Source organism: Mustela nivalis (genome assembly GCF_964662115.1).
Source record: "Mustela nivalis genome assembly, chromosome: X".
NCBI lineage: Eukaryota > Metazoa > Chordata > Mammalia > Carnivora > Mustelidae > Mustela > Mustela nivalis.
Window position 1 is genome coordinate 16674323 of NC_139040.1, and position 18706 is coordinate 16693028.

Consider the following 18706-nt stretch of genomic DNA (forward strand, 5'->3'; position numbering starts at 1 on the left):
TCATAAGATCAAGGCCTGTGTCAGGCTCCGTGCTGGGCATGGAGCCTGCTTGAGATTCTCTCTCTCCCTCTCCTCCCCACTCACTCTTGCTCCCTCTTTCTCTCTCTCTAAAAAAGAAAAGGCAATGAATACTAGCCAAAAAATGTAAAAGCAAGTTTTCCAGAACTTTATAAATTAACTATAAAGTTTTCAACAATCAAGAGAGCATTTCCTCAAGAAAAATGGCTTAATCTTGGTAAGAACACTAAGCTTTGTGCCATTAGAACTTCCCCTATTCCCATATTCTCTCCCCAGCTCTGTGGTAGATTTGAAAATCAACAGCCCACAGTCACAGTGAAAACCAGCAACTTAGCAGCTTTGGGAGGGATCAGAATGATAGAGAACATAGACTTTATACTTCCTGATTTAAAAACTTTCCGCTAAACCACAATAATCAAGACAGCGTCATGCTGGCCTATATAGATCATTGGAGTATGATAGAAAGTCCATAAATAAACCTTCACATCTATGGTCAATTGATTTTAAACAAGAGTGCCATCATCATTCAAGGGGAAAGAGTGGTCTTATCAAAAAAAGTGCTGGGACAATTGGATATATTCATGCAAGAGAATGAAGTTAAGCCCTTACTTTACACCATATAAAAAAATGAATTCAAAATGGTTCAAAGACCTGAAACTATAAAACTCTTAGAGTGAAAATAGGCATAAATCTTCATGACCTAGATTAGGCAATTTAGGCACTTAAAAATATTTTATTTTTAAGTAATCTCTATACCCAAAATGGGGCTCGAATTCACAACCCTGAGATCAAGAGTCGCATGCTCCATTGACTGAGCCAGCCAGGTGCTCCAATTTAGGTACTTTTTAGATATGACACCTAAAGCATGAACAGAAAAAGAAAAAATAGATAATTTAGATTTCATTAAAGATAAAAAATTTATGGGGTGCCTGGTTGGCTCAGTTGGTAAGCATCTGACTCTTTGGTTTCAGCTCAGGTCAGGATCTTGTAGTCATGGGGTCAAATCCTGCATTGGTCTCCATTGTCAGTGTGGAGGTTGCTTTGGATTCCCTCTCCCCTCTCACTCTGTTTCTCCCCTGTTTGCATGCTCTTTCTTTCTAAAAGTAAAAAATATATATACTTCAGAGGATATTATCAAGAAAGTGACAAGACAACCCATAGATTAGAAGAAAATTTTTGCAAATTACATATATAAGTATCTTGCATACAGATTATATCAGGAACTCATACAACTCAACAATAAAAGGATACCCCAATTAGAAAATGGGCTATAGATTTGGATGTAAAAAACTTCCCACAAGATGATACATGAATGTTTAATAAACACATGAAAAAACGTTCAGCATCATTAATCATTTAGGAAATGCAAATCAAAATACAATGATACCCACTAGCCTGGCTATAATGGCTAGGAGATATATATTAGATAGATAGACAACCAGGCAGACAGAGACAATAACAAGTGTTGGTGAAATAGGAACACTTACCCATGTTAGTGGTAATGTAATATGGTATACCTACTCTGGAATATAGTCTGGCAATTCCTGAAATGGTTAAACATAGAGTTATCACAAGATCTCGTAATTCCACTCTAGTCTATATATCCAAGAGAAATGAAAACTAATATCCACACAGATGCCTTTACAAATGTTCAGAGCAACATTGTTCACAATAACCAAAAGGTGGAAACAACTCAAATGTCCATCAACTGATAAATGGGCAAATAAAATGTGGTATATTCATACAGTGGAATAGTATTGGGCACTAAAAAGTCATGAAGTACTGACACCTTCTACAACATTGATATACCTGGAAAACATTATGCTGCATGAAAAGCACCAGTGAGAAAGACCACGTATTGTATATGTCTTTTTGTATGACGTCCAGTATGGGAAAGTCCATAGAGGCACAAAATGCATTAGTGGTTGCCGGTGGCTGGTAGAAAGGAAGAAGGGGGAATGACTGATAGTGTGTTTGGGGTTTCTTTTGGGGTAATGAAAATTTTCTAGAATTTGGGAGTGGTGATGGTTGTACAACCTTGTAAATATACTAAAAATCAGTGAAAAATTGCTTATTACTTCCTCTTAAACAGATATAAACATGATATAATGCTCTAGAGTTCCACTTACCAACTTAAGGCTGAGATATAAATGCAACTCACTTCTTCGGATTTCCAGCAGGAGGCAGAAAAACTGTGTGCCTTGGTGTCTCCTAAAATTATATTCTTGTTTACAAACGAAATTCAAAGGGGATAGTAGATGATGTTTTTAAGACGATGCTTAAACGTTGTTTACAGATTTGTCATTCCCCTCCTCCTGTGAGAAAACTGTATAACTCTCTTTAAAACGATTTTGTGTTTAAGATGTATTTAAAAATACCAACTCTTAAAAATGGAAAAGCCTCTTTACATAGAGCTGTAATTGCTTAAAAACTGTCAGCATCTACATATTTGAGAATTTTCATTGCGTGTTAAAGATTGATTCATTCAAAAGAAGTGGAAACAGAAGACTGAATATATAGGAAAGAAAGAAAGCAGGAGCTTTCTGGTAGAGTCGTGATTTCCTTGGTACCATATTTGGATTTCACAAAAATCATTACAGGATCTTAGGCTGTTGGCATAAAAGAAGGGCAGCATGGTACATCATCCATCTTTCTCCCTTCAATTTTTGATTAGTGTAGACAAAGTATGAAGAAGTATGGGCATCCCTCTGGTAAGAAGTGTGCTATCACCTTTAAAGTAAGGTGTAATGAAAGGATTCGGGGAGACCTTTCCCTTGGGAGCATCTAAATGATGAGTCATTATAAAGAAAGCAGGAAAGGGGCGCCTGGGTGTCTCAGTGGCTTAAAGCCTCTGCCTTTGGCTCAGGTAATTTTCCCCGGGTCCTGGGATGGAGCCCCGCATATGGTTCTCTGCTCAGCGGGGAGCCTGCTTCCTCCTTTCTCTCTGCCTGCCTCTCTGCTTACTTGTGATCTCTGTCTGTCAAATAAATAAATAAAATCTTTAAAAAAAGCAGGAAACAAAAATCAAACACCTTAATCAGTTCCTCTGTTCTTATCTGTTGTTTGAGTTAACCCCATTACAGAGGTGTGGCAGGAAGGCTTTGCTCACAGCCCTGTCGGAGACCACTGTGGTGCGGGAAGGCCAACAAAGTGCTGAGAAACAGTGAAGGCGACTGGTTAAGAAAACCCAAATAGTTTCCTCTTCCTTGACAAAACCCAGATCTTTGTGAACCTAGAATACCATCGCAAATTCTGCTTTCCTCACTTTAAAAAGGATTGGATAGAGCTACAGAAAGTCCAGACAAGAGTGTTTTTGAAACTCAGGCTAATAAATATATATATTGATTGTGTAACAAATGTTAGAAATATAATATATATAAAGAGATGTATTATAAGGAATTTGTTCATGTGATTATGGAGGCTGACAAGTCTCAAGATCTGCAGGGTAAGTTGGCAAGCTGAAGACTACTCGAGCAAGCCAATGATATTCTACTCTGAAGATTGGCTTGAGATCCAGAAGGAGCTAATGTTTCTGTTTGAGAGTAAAGCCAGGAAAAAGCTGATGTCTCAGCTCAAAGGCAATCAGGACAAACTCTCTTTTACTTAGTGGAGTCAACATTTTATTATTATTTTTTGTAAAGATTTTATTTATTTGTCAGAGAGAGTGTGCACATGCTGGGGGCAGAGGAAGAAGCTGGCTCCCTGCTGAGCAAGGAGCCCAGTGTAGGACTGAACCCCAGGACGCTGGGATCATGATCTGAGCCCAAGGCAGATGCTTAACCTACTGAGCCACCCATGCATCCCAGAGGGTCAGCATTTTAATTCTATTCAGGTCTTCAGCTTATTGGATGAGGTCCACTCGCATTATGGAGGGCCATCTGCTTTATTCAGTCTACTAATTTAAATATTAATCTCAGCCAAAAACATCCTCATAGAAACACCCAGAATAATGTTTGACCAAATAGCTGGCCGCTTGATGGCTCAACCAAATTGATACATAAAATTAATCATCACTAGTGGTAAATAGGAAATGAACCCTAAATACTTATTCTCTTGATTCCTCATGTTTTTCTCTTTCCTATACCATTTTTGCTAGTCTGCACTTCCAGAATTCTGCCTTGATTTCCTGGAGTTTCTTTCCTATTCCTTTTACCAACTCTTTCCCCCACTCTCTGTATTCTGAGTGGCTGATGGTAGTTCTACTCTAAACTAGATGGACTACTCCAAACCACGTTGCTACTCCAAATCACTTCATTCACAGGTTTATTTACTCCAGTTTGGAGACCCTTGCTGCCATAACCTCACTCTCTAGACTGGCTCTGTTAGGCACTAATGCTAGAATAATTTAAGATCCAGTCTACCAGATCTTTTGGCCAGTGATTTAAATTGTTGGCTGTCACCTACAAGAGGTAATCCAACAGTTGATTTCATTTCCCTAACCCAAACCCCCACTGTTCACAGCTTCCTCTTTTCCCTTGTCATCTCTTTGCTACTACGATGTTCATTTAGAGTATAAACATAACAAGTTTGTGTCCCTCATCTCTTGCTTTATTTTTGGTCCAATTTCATAATTTTAACAGAATTAGACTTTAGAGAAAAAGATAAATTGGACTATATAAAATTTTTAAAATTTTTGTGCTATTGACAATATCATCAAGAAAATGAAAAGACAACCTACAGAATGGGAAAATGTTTGCAAATATATCTTATAAGGCCCAGTATCCAAAATATATAAAGAACAATAACAACTGGGGGCACATGGGTGGCTTAGTCGGTTAAGTGTCTGCCTTTGGCTCAGGTCATGATCCCAGAGTCCTGGGATAGAGCCCTGTGTTGGACTCCCTGCTCGGCAGGAAGTCTGCTTCTCCCTGTCCCTCTGCCCATTCCCCTGTTTGTGCATTCTCTCTCTCAAATAAATAAAATATTTAAAGATTAAAGAACACTGACAACTCAACAATAAAAAGATATATGACCCAATGACATAATGGGAAAAGGATTTGAATAGATATTTCTTTAAAAAAGACATACAAATAGTCATTAAGCACATGAAAACGTGTGTCATTAGTAGGGAAATGCAAATCAAAATCACAATGAAATATCACTTCAATGCACTGGTATGGATGGTTATAATAAAAAAAGACGGTGACCAGTATTGGCAAGGACATGAAGAAATTGAAATGCTCATGAAGAAATTGAAATGCTTATTCATTGCTAGTTGGAATATAAAAAGTTTAACTTCATTGGAAAACTATTTGGACATTTTTCAGGGAGTTAAACATAAAGTGACCATGTGATCCCATAATACCACTCTTAGATATATTGAAAATACCCAAGTGAATAAAAAACATATGTCCACACAAAGTAGTACATACACATGTTCATAGCAGCATTATTCATAAAGGCTAAAAAGTGGAACTAACCCAAGTGTCCATCAACTGATGAATGGGTAGGCAAAATGTTATATATTTATACAACAGAATATTATTCAGCTATAAAAATGAATGAAGTTCTTATACCTTCTGCAACATGGAGGAATCTTGAAAACATTATGCTAATTAAAAGAAGCCAGACACAATGGGAGAAATATTGTATGATTCCACTTATATGAAATGTTCAGAATAGGCAAATCTATGGAGACAGAAAATAGAATAGTGGTTGCCAGAGGCTGGAAGAAGGAATAAAGATTGGGGAGTGACTGCATGGGTGTATGATTTCCTTTTGGGGAGTAAAAATGTTCTGGAATTAGGAAGTGGTGATGGTTGTTCAACCTCATAATATACTTAAAAATATTGAGTTGTGAGCATACATCTAAACAAAAAGCTATAAATGGATTTTCATAGGAGCATTATTTATAATAGCCAAATAGTGGAACCAACTCAAATGTCCACCACCTGATGAGTGAATAAACAAAATGTGGTATATCCATACAGTGGAATATTACTCATTAATAAAAATAAACACTGATAAAAGAAATTAAAGTAGCAGCCCCTGGGTGGCTCAGTCAGTTGAGTGTCTGACTCTTAGATTCAGCTCAGGTCATCATCTCAGGGTAGTACATGAGATCGAGGCCCATCTTAGGCTTTGTGATCAGTGAGGAGTCTGCTGGAGATCCTTTCTCCCTCTCCCTCTGCCCCTCCCCCCTGCTTGTGTGCTCTCACTCTCTCTCTCAAAATAAATAAGTAAATGTTTCAAATAAAGAAACCAAAGCAGACACAAATAAATGAAAAGTTATCCCGTGTCCATGGATCCGAAGTATTAGTTGTTAAAATATCCATACTACCCAAAGTGATCTATAGATTCAATGCATCTAATCCCATTTTTAAAAAAAGAATTTACTTATTTATTAGAAAGAGACAGAGAAAGAGCGCACAAGCAGGGGGAGAGGCTGAAGGAGAGAGACAAGCAGACTCTCCACTGAGCATGGAGTCTGATGCAGAGCTTGATCCCAGGACCCTGAGATCATGACCTGAGCCGAAGGCAGATGCTTAACTGACTGAGCCACCCAGGTACCCCCGCCACTATCATTCTTTACAAAAATAGAAAAACAATCCTAAAATCCACCAAAGACTCTAAATAACCAAAGCAATATTCAGCAAGAAGAACAAAGCAGAAGACATCATACTTCCTGATTTCAAAATAAATTATGAAGTGATAGTAATCAAAACAGTATGGTACTGGCATAAAAACAGCCATGTAAAAACAACCAGACATGTAGAACAATGGAAGAGAATAGAGAGCCCAGGAACCGGTGCATAAATAGTCAACTGATCTTCAGCAAGTCAGCCAAGACCATTCAATTAGGAAAGGACAGTCTCTTCAATAAACAGTGCTGGGAAAACTGGATATCCACATGCAAAAGAAAGAAATTGGACCCTTGTCTTACACAATACACAACTCCCAACTAAAAATAGGTCAAAGACTTAAATAAGACCTGAAATTGTAGAACTCTTTGAAGAAAAAATAGGGGAAAACCTTCTTGACATTGGTCTTAGCAATAATTTCTTGGATATGACACCAAAGGCACAGCCAACAAAAGCATAACTGGGCAAGTGGGACTATGTAAAACTAGAGCAAATGAAACAATCAACAAAATAAAAGGCAACCTATGGATCAGGAGAAAAATATTTGGAGGCTATGCATGTGATAAAGGATTAAGATCCAAAACGTATAAGGAACTCCTATAACTCAATAACAAAAAAAAAAAAAAAACCAAACCCAAATAATCTGGTTAAAAAAATGGAGAAAGGACCCAAAGATACAGTTTTCCAAAGAAAACATACAAATGGCCAACAGGTATATAAAAAGATGCTTGGGGCTCCTGGGTGGCTTAGTCGGTTAAGCCTGTGCGTTAAGCTCAGGTCGTGATGCCGGGATCCTGGGATCAAGCCCCAAGTCGGGCTCCTTGCTCAGCAGGAAGCCTGCTTCTCCCTCTCCTGCTCACTCGTGCTCCCTCTCACTATCTCTGTCTCTCTTTCAAATAAATAAATAAATAACAAATGAATGAATAAATAAAATCTTTTTTTAAAAAGTGCTCAACATCACTCATCATCAGGGAAATCCAAATAAAAACCACAATGACATATCACCTCATACCTGTTAGGATGGTTATTATTAAAAAAAAGAGATAAGTGTTGGCAAGGTGGACAAAAGGGAAAGTAAAAATAAAGAACTCTTAACTCTGTCAAAATTAAGAACTACTGTGTACCAGAGGACACAATCAACAGAGTGAAAAATTAACCTACAAGATGGTTGAAAACATTCACAAATCATTAATCTCATAAGGGGCTCCTACCAAGAGTATGTAAAGAACTCCTACAACTGGACAGCGGAAGAGCAACACAGTTGAAAAAGGGACAAAGAATTTGAATAAACATGTCTCAAAGATGACATACGAATGGCCAAAAAGCATATGAAAAGATGTTCAACATCATTTGTCGTTAGGGACCTGTAAAAACCGCAATGAGACATGACCTCACTTCTATTAGGACGGCCACTATCAAAAAAACCAGACACTAACATGCATTGACAAAGATATAGACAAATCGGGACCTTTGTTCACTGTTGGTAGGAGCTCAAAAGGGTATGGTTGCTGTTGAAAATGATATGGTGGTTCCTCAAAAAATTAAAAATAGATTACTGTATGACCCAGCAATCCCATGCCTGGGTATAGACCCAGAAAAACTGAAAGCAGGATCTTGCAGAAATATTTGCATGCTCGTGGTCATAGCGGCATTATTCACAATAGCCAAGAGGCAGAAGCCACACCGATGCCCATCACTAAAAAAAATACGGTCTATACATACAACGGACTATAATTCAGCCTTAAAAAGGACGGAAATCCTTGAATCACTCTCTTGTACACCTGAAACTAATATAACACTGTATGAGAACTCTGCTAGAATTAAAATAATAAACTTGATTTTTTAAAAAGGAAGGAACTCCTGTCACATGTTGCATATGAGTGAACTTTAAGGTCGGTATGCCAAGTGAAAATAAGTGAGTCACAAGAAGACAAACATATGCAGTGTGATTCCGTCTATATGAGGTATCTAAAATGGTCAAATCCATAGAAACAAAGTAGAGGGTGGTTGCCAGGGGCGGAGGGGAGTGGGGAAATGAAGAACAGAATTTCAGTTTTGCAAGATGAAAAAGTTCTAGAGATTGATTGCACAACTATGTGAATATACTTAATGCAGCTGAACAGTGCACCTAGAAAGGGTCGAGATAGTGAATTTTATGTTGTGTGTTTTTTTAAGGTTTATTTATTTTAGAGAGAGAGTGCATGTGCATGCGTGGGTAGGAGAGCAGAGGGAGAGGGAAGAGTGAAGGGAGGGGCTTAGGGAGAGGGACACAAGCAGACTCTCTGCTGAGTGGGAGGCTAGCAGGGGCAGGGCTCCATCCCAGGACCCTGATGAGATCATGACCTGAATCGAAATCAAGAGCCAGGCGCTCAACCAACTGAGCCACCCAGGTGCCCCTGTTGTGTGTGTGTTTTTTAAACCACAATTAAAAAGTTTAAAAAAGGAAGAAATGCTGGAGTCGCTACTTTACGCAACAGGCAGCAAACTCAAGAATTAATTAGTCACTCAAGGGCTGGTACAGGTTCCTATTGTAGATAAGTTTTAAAAAGGTTTAAGTATAATTATAAGTGAGAACAGTGAAGTGGATTTTTAACAGAATTTGGGGTGTTTGACATTCCAGATCTTTAAAAAGATCACTAAATAGAGGATGATAGTCTGTCAAACAACCTAAGCTTTTGGTGGATGGGAAAAAGAGACTTCTTGCCTGGATGGGGCACAGCTCTGACAGATTGAGGCTACTACTATGTTCCAATAAACTCAAAAGTCTGCAGTGTGCCAGTTTAATTAATCAATTGCTTAAATAATATTACTTTAATGTAAGTTGGTTGAAACCAAGTGATAACCGCACAGAGCTCTGTAAAACAAGCAAACCCAAGCAGTGCTACAGATTTTTTAAAAAAACTGAAAGGACCCTTTTCATTATTTTATGGTTCTATATTTTCATGGCAGATGTTGACATTTTACCATTGTTCCAGAATCAAATGTCAAGTTATTCCTGTTCAGAATTTTCCATTTCCATTTTCAAAGAATTCCATGTGCAGCTGTATTTCTAAGTGAACTCTCTGTTTGCAAAAGCCCAGCATTTCTAAGCAGGTTTGTAAATAGGCTTGAAGGAGGACATGCAGGCACTGGAGACCTGCTTGGGCTAATTAATTCTCTTTTCAGGCATTAGAACCTACACAAGTAGGCCAGCTGGAGGTGAATGTTGCCTTTGAAAGAGATAATTATATGCCTTACCAATTGTTTGCTTTTCCACATCTCTCCCAGTCAGGTTCCCCAGAATTCATAAACTAAGTATCAGGAGAGGTTTTTTCACCTCCTGGGAAACTGAATGTGTAGATGAGCCGAGATAATAATTGTGGATAATGCAGATAGTTTGAAGGTCTGGGTGATGCATACAAATAATTATAAGAGCGGACTGTGGGCTTCTGCTAAGTATAGCATCTAGAAACTGCGACGGCATTGTGCATTGGTAATTATGCTTCAATTCACATTTTCTTTCCTTTGTTAGTTATGAGATGTTATTCCTTCAGATTTCACACGATCTGCTTTCTTTCCCGCAGAATGCTGTGGTAAATGGCTCTCTGTACCACCTCGGGTGTGTAAAAGCAAGGGGGCCCAGCCCCTCTCCCTCCCTGGGGGAGAGCCCACGGCCCCCCAGCAGCAGCGGCAGGAGGCAGTTAGGAAGGGCTCGGCTTCGGCTGGCGGGGGGGTGTCACCTCCCAACTGGCCTTTCCTGTGCCAAAGCCCACCTTGTCCAGGAGATGGCTTCCCACCGCGCTTTGTTAGGCAAACCCAAGTGTTCATTCTTCCTTCCTGGTTAACGGGTTCAGGTTGGCCCTGCCTGCTTCTGGAAGTGGCGTGAGCCTAGAGAGGCAGTTCTGTGTTCCAGGCTGCTTAGCGGGATGGTGGCGTGGACTTTGATGCCAATCTGAGTCTTACTGCTACTGGTCTTTTCTTTACAGCCATTTAGAAAACAACCTGTAAAGGCTAGAAGTTTCATGTGCTTCTCTCCTGCCATGCCTAAAAATCTTGTTTGTTCTATGCTGTTGGAGTAATGGAGCTTTATAAAGTACCACAGTTCCTTAATGTCTTTCCTTTTCCAACTTTTTCTACCCCCAAGGGAGAGACTATATGAGGATCAGGCCAAGAATGACTGCTGCTGGGGAGCCTGGATGGCTCAGTGGGTTAAAGCCTCTGCCTTCGGCTTGGGTCGTGGTCCTGGGGTCCTGGGATCGAGCCCTGCCCTTCCTCTCTCTCTGCCTGCGTCTTTGCCTACTTGTGGTCTCTGTCTGTCAAATAAATAAATAAAATATATATATAAAAAAAAAAGAATGACCTCTGCTTCCCTTGCAGGAATGGGAGCGGCCCGGGGGGGGGGGCTGTCTAGTAGCACCTAATTGAGACACAAGTTAACAGGTGTCTCCATGGTAAAAGCCAGCCACAGAGACAAAGGAACAGGTGACTCTGCTGACCAGTTCACAGCAGCTCTGGCTTCACAGGTCACTGTGGCGCTGTGCCTCAGGCTCCTGTCGATTTCCTTTCTCATCTTACCTGTACTGCTGTGTTAGTGCCTCTGTACAGGCAAGGAGCTCACGGCGAGCAAGATGCTCTTTAAGGGGAGAGTAGGGAGTGGCTCTTAAAGGAATATATTGACAGAGGCCCCAGACTTGCTCATTGGGATGGGATTTAGTCCAAAGGTAGAAAAAGTGGGAGGCCCTGGTGGAGGCCTCTGGCATTAGTCCCCAGTGGTGAAAGCTAAGCTGCTCCATTCCCACCAGCCCCTTTGTGGCCTTCTAGTGCTGTGGATCCCATCCTAGTGCTTGATTATAGTACCAGGGGTCTGGAGTTCCCGATGGCCTCCCTTTCTCCTGCTGTTCTCTGGTCACGTGCAAGGAACATCTATGGAGAGGCGAATTGGGCATGAGTGAATCTTGCGTTAACTGGTAGAATGAAAGGCTCGCAGAAGGAGATATTTGGGGAGACAGGTACCCAAAGAGTGATGCTATCTATGTTGTTTTGGGGCAAGAGAAGCTAGTCTGTAACATTTTCCCTGTTAACACCAGCATTTCCTTCCTAAGCCTCTACTGCCCTGGGCCTGTGAGTTTTGGCAACCTTGCTTCCTCTCCTTGTGCAAGCCTGAAACGGAGCAGCTGCCTTAATGCTTTCACAGAGCTTGGGGACTGGAAACACCATCAGATTTTCCATCGTCCTGCAGCATAATCCGTTTCTGATAGAAACAACCATGCGGTGGCTGCAAGGGGGCTGAATCAGGAGTGACCCACACCTCGCTTCTCCTGCTGGAAGGCAGCCTCAGAGGAGAATTAGGGGGAACTCTGGTGTATGACTATGGAGAAGAAGTCGTGGTGGAGGAAATGTCGCTGCCCTGGGAAGTCTAGACCCTCTGCTACCCTGCACCTGGGGGCTTTGGAGAGCTCTCCTTTTTCTGTTTTTGTTAAAATAAACTTTAAAAATCGTTCCAGTTGCACAGAGAAGTTACAAAGAAAATACAGGGAACTCCTTTGTTGCTCACACCCAGTTTCCACTGATCTGAACATTCGACGTTGTTCTGGTCCATTTGTCATAATGAATCAAAACTGATACGTTACTAGTAGCTGAACTCCACACTTGATTTAGATTTCATCGATTTTCCCCTAATATCCGCTTCCTGTTTCAGGATCCCATTAAAGCTACCACTGGTACTAGGGCTGCCACGACAAAATGCCATGGACGGGCTGGCTCACAAAACAGAAATGTATTTGCTCACAATACTGCAGGGCTGGTTTCTCCCGAGGCCTCTCTCCTTGGCCTGCGGATGGACCATCTTCTCTCTGTGTCCTCGACATGACCTTTTCTTTGTGGGCATGTACTCCTGGTGTCTCCTCCTCCTCCTCGTCTTCTTCTTCTTCTTCTTTTTTTTAAAGACTTTATTTATTTATTTGACAGAGATCACAATTAGGCAGAGAGGCAGGCAGAGAGAGAGAGAGAGAGAGAGAAGCAGGCTCCCTGCTGAGCAGAGAGCCCGATGCAGGGCTCGATCCCAGGACCCTGAGACCAGGACCTGAGCCAAAGGCAGCAGTTTAACCCTCTGAGCCACCCAGGTGCCCCGTCTCCTCCTCTTCTTATAAGGACACCAATCCTATTGGATTGGGGGGCCACACTCATGACCTCCTTTAACTCTAATAACTTCTTTAATAGCCTTCTATCCAAAGAAGTCACATTGGGGGATTACTGGTTCAACATATGAATTTGGAGGGCACCTAATTCAGTTCACAACACCACTTCTCTCTTTTTGCTAGATTGAGGCCGAGCAACTGTGTTTCTGTCTTTACAGACGTTGGGGAGGAACTACTATCAGTGTTTCCATTTTCCTGCAAATTTGTCTGTATTAAAAAGGAAAAGCATGGGGTGGTCATTTTAAGGTAAACGGATCAGGACAGATCCTGTCCTTTTTGGAAATGGAAGACTGCTTAGATATAAATTTAGAGGTGAGACTCAGGCGAGCCCCTCTGCTTATCAGTCTGCAATATTTGAGAAACACTGGTAAAAATGAACCTGCCCCGTTCTCAGTAGATCTTTCTTCTCTAGGCTTTGTTGCTCTCTGCCTCTGGTCCTATCATTCACGTGTATGAGTGACTCAACAGTTTTGAGAACACTGCTGGTAGCCCATGTTTAAACTTGATGCCTCATGTTCATAAAGGCTGTAATCATTTCTGGCACCCAGTTTAGCCCCAAGAAAATGTCTAGGGAAGAAAAGATCCCAAAGTGATCCTTGAGCGAGTGATACCAGTGAAAAGGGAAGAGTGAGGACCTCAGAAATGTCCCTCTTGCATCAAGGAATAAGAAAACTGTCAAAAGATGTTGGATGTGGTCCCCCCCGCTCCACAGGAATATTATTCAGCCATAAAAAGAATGAAATCTTGCCATTTACAGTGACATGGATGGAGCTCGAGAGTATAATGCTAAGTGGAAGAAGTCAGAGAATAACTAATACTATTTGATTTCCCACTCATATGTGGAATTGAAGAAACGAAACAAATGAGCAAAGGGGAAAAAAGAGAGAGAGGCAAACCAAGAAACAGACTCTTAACTATGGCGAGCAAACTGATGGTTACCAAAGGGGGGGTGGGTGGGGGGATGGGGGAAGAGGGGTATTATTAAGGAAATTTTAAAAATCTGTATAGAAAAAGGAAAGGAGTATGGGAGAGACTCGTACACATAATAAAATGAAAGTGCTGGGGAAAAATGTCAGAATTAATTTTTTCAGAACTTTGGAAATGAACCAAATACTTTGGAAATTAACCAAATACTTGCAGCAATCAGGGAGTGTGTTCTATGAAAAAAAAAAATGTCTGGCTAGGTGAGAACAGTGAGCGCTGTGGCCTCTTAACTTCCTTTAGTCCTGTCCCAGACTCTCCAGCTCCCTAGTAGCCTTGAAAAACAACAGCTGACCTTCTCACCTTGGCAGCCAACAGAGGGAGCAAAACCAGTATGGAGCTCTTTCAAAGACTCATTCCCCACAAACGGTCTATCTGGTGGCTCCCTGGAAGACCCCACTTGCAAGCGTGTCTGTATTTGACCTGACTTGGAGCTTATTTCATGTGAAAAACTTTTCCCCATGAGGCATTTGTCAAAAGCAATTTGTGAGGCAATTGTTTAACTTCCTGGCTGTCTGGGAAGGTGATAATAGTTGTAGAACACAACAAGCTAACCAAAAACTTTTAAAAATCAAGCTAGGGGATGAGGTTTTGAAAAGCTCTCTGAAGATATTGCTGGGAATCTAGAAGGCCATGTGTGTGCTCAGGGTTATTTACATACCCAGGAAAGACCGAGGAGGCCCTAAGCTCTCACCTGTGTTTGACTTGAGGCAGCAAGGGGGCTGAAAGCAGAAAGTGGAATTGCTCGTTGGAGCGTAGGATGTGGGTCTATGGCACACATAGCCCCTCAGCCAAGATTGGTAGACTTGTTGGTTTCCATAGTTTAAAGAAATTCCTGTTCAGGGGGTTAACTGACCACCAAGCCAGCTGAGCAGAGATTTTTAATGGTCACACATGACGAAGAATACAGACTTAATCACTTCAGGAAAATCACTGAATAAGCAACAGCAATCACCAAAGACAGCAACAACATCTTCCTCTGGGGAGGGGAGAGAATTTGATTTCCAAAGTTTTTATATTACTTAAAATGCCCAGTTTTCAGCAAAATATTATAAGATAAGCAAAGAAATGAAAAACCATGGTCCATACACAGGATAAAAAGCAGTAAACAGAGGGGCGCCTGTGTGGCTCAGTGGGTTAAAGCCTCTGCCTTCAGCTTGGGTCATGATCCTGGGGACCTGGGATCGACCCCGCGTCAGGCTCTCTGCTCAGTGGGGAGCCTGCTTCCTCCCCTCTCTTTGCCCACTTCTCTGCCTACTTGTGATCTACGTCTGTCAAAGAAATAAATAAAATCTTTTTTAAAAAATACAATAAACAGAAACTGTCACTGAGGAAGCCCAGACATTAGATTTACTAGACAAAGATTTTAATTCAGTCACTTACAGTATGTTCAAAGAACTGGAGTAAAATATGTCAGACTGTCTAAAAGAAAGTATACGAATGATGTCTCATTATATAGAGCATATTAATTAAGAGATAGAAGTGATGAAAGGAACCAAATGTAAAGAGAATGAGAACTTGCCATTTGTGACAACCTGGATGGACCTAGCGGATATTATGTTAAGTGAAATAAGTCAGAGACAAATACCAAATGATTTCACTTATATGAAAAATCTAAAAAATAAATGAACAAATAAATAGTAGAAACAGGTCCGTAAATACAGAGAACAGACTGTTGCCAGATGGAGGGGAGTAGGGGGATGGGCACGATGGGTGAAGGGGAATGGGAGATATTTATTCTATTTACAGAACGAATAAGTCCTGGGGAAGAAAGCTACAGCATAGGGAATATACTGTATAGTGTTGTAATAGACTTGCTATCAGAGACCGTGGAAGCCCTATTACCTGTATGAAGGCAGCGGCATGACCTATTCGAAGTGCTAGAAGAGTCCATCAACCAAGAATTCTAAATGCATCAAAACTATACTTCATAAAAAGAGAAGCAATTAAGACATTCCGAAGTGGGGCACCTAGGTGGCTCAGTGGGTTAAAGCCTCTGCCTGCGGCTCAGGTCATGATCTCAGGGTCCTGGGATGGAGCCCCACATCGGGCTCTCTGCTCAGCGGGGAGCCTGCTTCCCCCTCTCTCTCTGCCTGCCTCTCTGCCTGCTTGTGATCTCTGTCTGTCAAATAAATAAATAAATAATCTATTTAAAAAAAAAAAAAAGACATTCCGAAGTGAATAGAAACAAAGAATTCTTCACTGGCCAGCCTGCCTTCCAAGAAATAATACCAAAGGGCATTTTTCAGGTTGGCATGGAAGGACACTGGACCGTAACTTGAATCCACATGAAGAAATAAAGAGCCTCAGTCAAGTTCGCCCCATAGATAAACATCAAAGACAGTATTTGTGTATCTTTGTAACTTGTTTTTCTCCTATCTGATTTAAAAGACAGCTACATAAAGCGGTAATTATGAATCTGTGTTCATGGTCTCTTACTGTATAAAGACGTAAAGCAGAAAGGAAGGGAGAGCCAATGCAGTTTTATGAGAGGAAAGTTTTTGTAAAATATTACAATTAAGTTGATATTAATACAGACTAGATTGTTATAAATTAAGATGCTAATTGTAATCACCAGAGCAACTGCCAAGAAAATAAGTCTGTGTCATTATGCCAACCAGACAGTGATAGGTTACTTCCCTTACATCTTCTCTCTGCCTGTAGCATGGCTTGCTCTCTCCCTTAGCTCCCCCGTGTTTTCCCTCCAGCGCTGCTGCTAAGTGAGAACCTTCACTGAGCTGGGGGTGTGGAGGGCGGGAGACATTGGGCATTCTGCTGTAGGCACGTCTAAGGTAAAGGGACTCATTATGCTCAATCTTGTATTAGTCACTGGCTAATTTCATCTGAAGCGAATTGAAGTGAAAAGAATTCTTTGGTGGAATTATCTTTCATGGGTGAGGCAGTTCCGACTGGAGGGGTGACTTCCTGGGCCCCTCTCTCCGCCTCAGTCAGGCCGGTCACACGCAGGCCATACCCACACACACGCATATATATATATATATATATATATATATATATATATATATGAATGATTTATATATAGTTTACAGCATGTCTGTGAATGAATAATATATATTTTATTTATTTACTTATATTTAATTCATTTATATAAATATTATTTTATTATACTAATACATGCTATATAATATATAATACTATACATGATATATACTAAATATATACAATACATATACTATAAACAAATATATAAATATGTTTATTTATATTATATGTAATTATATACTTGCTGTAAACCCTATAATAATATAGTTATAGTAATATTATATATAGTTTATAGCATGTCTATGAATGTAGGCATTCATTTGAAGGAGTCTGGGGACTAAAGGATTTTCAGAGAAAGTGTCTGTATGAGGTACACACAGAGGCTCAGTACAGCTTAGAAGGGCACAGTGAGCTGATGAAAAGTAGGAGTCTGCACATTTTCTCTGTAGCTCCTTCACGGGCCTCAGCAGCTTTGTGCTGACAGCCTTTGCTGATGGCTTCCCATTGTATGCTCCGTTTTGCTTTTTACTTGCCTCCGCCCCCTCTCCCAAACGCTGGGTGAGTGATTTTGGTGTTTTGTTCCCTCTTAAAAAAAAAAAAAGCATTTTCTACCCTAAGCCCGCAGTACTCCATACTGCCCTATGGTTTGAAAAAGAAGGAGAAATTTCTATTGTGTTCTTGCCTTTCCTTCCTGCTCCGCGTTCCTCCCCTCCTCTTCAGGCTCAGGAGGTTGGCTCAGTCCCTCGGACAACAGGCCTTGGCTCAGATTTCGGCAGTCTGGCACTTTGTCAGGGCTGGAGGCTCTGCTCACACTGCGATCAGATAGGTCCAGAGACAACCAGGAAGCAGGTCCCATTTGGACGTATTTGATGTAAAGGCTTTTTCTTTTCTCCCCTTTCTGTTATTCTTTCCATTGCAAAGGCCAGACCAACAGGCAAAGCGTGACCACAATAGGCGATCAGTGTTGGGTGAAGGAGTGGTCAGTATCTGTGCCAGAAGAAGTGGCAGGTGCCAGAGGAAGCCTCGGTGACTCTTGCAGGGAGGAATACGGTAGATAACGTGAGAAGTCAAGGTAGCCTTGGAAAGTAGGACACTGTTAACAGGTCCCATAGTCTGGAGGTGATTAAGAGTTCAGTTCCCCAGAAGGGGAGCCAGCAAAGCTGGCATCATGGGATCATGGTAATAGGTAGGACAGTAGAGTGAGGGCTCAAGCTCAGAGAAGAGGCACAGTTCCGAGGACCAGAACTGGGACACAAGGAGGGCCTGGAGCTCAGGACAGGGTGTGTGCAGAGCAGTAAAACCTCTGCTTTGCTGCCTTTCATTCATCTCGAGATTCCCACGTGCTAGATGCAGGTGACGAGCTAGATGTCGAGTACCCAATGACGACGGGGACGGGGTGGTCCTGGCTTTGGAGAGTTGGGGAATCCAAACGGTCTCAGCTCTACTACTAGCTGTGTGACCTTGGGCAAGTCACAGAATCACCTTGTGATTTAGTTTTCTTGACTGTAAAATGTTTCTGAGGCTGCGGCAGCCCTGGTAAATTTCCAATCTGGTCGGAAGGAGCAGACGTGTGGTCGGTGAAGGGGCTGGTTCGGAAGATGTTTTCACACAGCAAGCAGAGGTTGTTTTCTCTCCACTGTTTTATTGTGAAAACTTTCAAACACATAAGAAAGTTAAAAGACGGGCAGAGCAAACACCAAATGCCCACTGCCAGGGTTCTATAGTGGTGACCATTTTGCTATATTTGTTTTAGCCTCTGTCTGTCCATCCTTGCATCCATCAATTAAAGTAAGTTGCAGACATCTGTGCACTCCACCCCTAAATGCTTCTGCATGCAATTCAGTGTTTATTTATGGTACTTTTTGTTTTTGAGGTAAACTTTACATAGAAAAACACGCACAAATCTCGAATATACTATTCGATGAGTTGTGGCAAATGTATACATTC

General features: G+C 41.2%; 1 long non-coding RNA gene across 1 annotated transcript in view; it reads right to left on the reverse strand.

Moving 5' to 3' along the window:
• Window positions 1–1505: 1505 nt before the first annotated feature.
• LOC309856157 overlaps window positions 1506–18706 on the reverse strand; it is a 36548-nt gene continuing 19347 nt past the window's right edge. Inside the window, exons 2-3 of the long non-coding RNA XR_014307078.1 lie at window positions 2148–2229; window positions 1506–1562 (exon numbers count right to left, since the gene is read on the reverse strand). This is a non-coding gene — a long non-coding RNA (uncharacterized lncRNA). The remainder of the gene's footprint in view (window positions 1563–2147; window positions 2230–18706) is intronic.